Source organism: Solanum pennellii, chromosome 4 (genome assembly GCF_001406875.1).
Source record: "Solanum pennellii chromosome 4, SPENNV200".
Taxonomy (NCBI): Eukaryota; Viridiplantae; Streptophyta; class Magnoliopsida; order Solanales; family Solanaceae; genus Solanum; species Solanum pennellii.
In genome coordinates, this window is record NC_028640.1 from 71,542,142 (window position 1) to 71,544,252 (window position 2,111).

Genomic DNA, 2,111 nt, shown 5'->3' on the forward strand with positions numbered 1-2,111 from the left:
AGAAAATAATATATTTTGATGTTACAAAAAAATAGAAAAAAAAACATTAAATTCTCCCTGAATTTAACTGCAAAATTTACTTTAATACTTAAACTATACGGACGTTTATATACCCCCTTGAACACCCCCTACACAGACGTTCAGATGATTCGAACATGTAAAGAGGGGGCACATTGATACTAAGAGGTTGAATGAAATATAAATGAAAAGAAGTAAAGATTTCGAACTGTACTTTCGAAACGAGACTCAACCCTGATATTTGATATGAACCCAACTCAATTTAGCGAGTAATGGATTGTTGTATTCAAAATTATATGCATTGCATACATTTTATGAACAAATTATTTGTTTATAAAAAAACACCTTTAATTTTACTTTATTAAGTTTTAAGAGAGAAAATATATTTCTTTTACCAATAGAATACCAGTAACTTTAGTCACTTATTCGGCATTTTTATAATTGTGGACATGACATTTGAATTCGACCTGATATGCGAATTCAAATTCGACCTGATATTTGGATCTGGAATCGACCCCAACAATCAATTTGGAACCTGGCTTTCAAATTGAGATTCGATCGGAACACCCCACATCGACGATCAATTCGAGATCTGAAACTCGATTCTAACTCTTTGCCCAAGAAATGATCCCGGACCTATATTACAAATGGGACCCGACACAAAAGTTGGGACCTAAATTTTGAACCAAGATCTGATCATCTAACTCCCAATTCGAGATCCAACGTCCAAAGTGGGACCCGACCTCGATATTCAATTGGGATCTGACTTTCAACTAGGATTCAACCCTACACCCGACCTAGACAATCAATCCGGAACCTGAATCTAACACCTGATTTGGGACCCGCCTTAACTCTGGACTCAAAACTCAACTTTTGTATTGTGATTTGATCCATATGTGACACTTGAATATGAACATTATGAACCCGACTTCTGAACCAAGATATGATCACAACTCATGACTTGAGATCCAACTTTCAAATTAAGAATCAACCCTCATATTTGATATGGAAATTGAATTTTAAAGCAGGATTTGATACTGACACCAACACCTGACCTCGACGATGGATCTAGGACCTGAACCTGATACTCAATTCGTAACCTAACTTTTCAAATGGACCCAACTCTGACACTCGACGTGGTAACCAACTTCTAAAACTCGATATCAAAAACTAATCTAGTATCTGATATCGACACTGACAGACCTCGACGATGAATCGGGGAATCGAACTCGATACTAAATTCGAAACCTAACTTTTGAACTAGACTCAAATCCGCTGCTCAAGCTGGAAACCAACTTCTGAATTGGGAACCAACGCTCGACCTCAACAACTGAAACCCAAACATATCACCTGATTTGGACATGACCTCGAATCTTGACTCAAAACTTGATTCATATCCCCACCAAAATACATGGCTCAAGACCCTACCCCAACAACCAATTTTGAATCCTTACTAGGGATTAAAAATACAAATCGAGATTACATCTAAATCATCATGAAAATCAAGAATTAAGTCTTGAATCAAGGTCAAGAGGAGTCAAATTTTGAATCAGTAGGAAGAATCGGTACCACAAAATTTAGTTAGGTTCGAAAATTGAGATGTGAGGGTGAAAAATGAGTTTTGAAAAAATAAATCTGAACTTCTAGGAGATATGCCATTTTTTTTATATTTAAGGAAATCAGTTGATTTGAAAAACATTTTTACCTATATAAAGCTGAATGTATTTATCTTCTTAACTTAAATAATGTCTCTTCAACTTCTTTCTAACAATTGTTATGATTTACCAATCTATAAATAACAATCATGTTTAGAGATGTTCAAAGTCCATTTCCATTCTTTCTTTTTCTTTCATCTTTCATGTACTTAAAAATGTCATGATATGGTCTTCACTATTCTTCAAAAATTCTCATAGAGGTGTTCACATTAGTTTGGTAACCTCATCAAAATGAAGAAGGAAACTTAATTATCTTGGAAGATTCATTAAAAGAGATGGTCATATTAGTATAAAAGTTTGAATGGTTATCAAATATTTTGAAGATTCATTAATGTATTGTTTAGATTTCAATTAATATTATTCTATTTTTTAATTTTG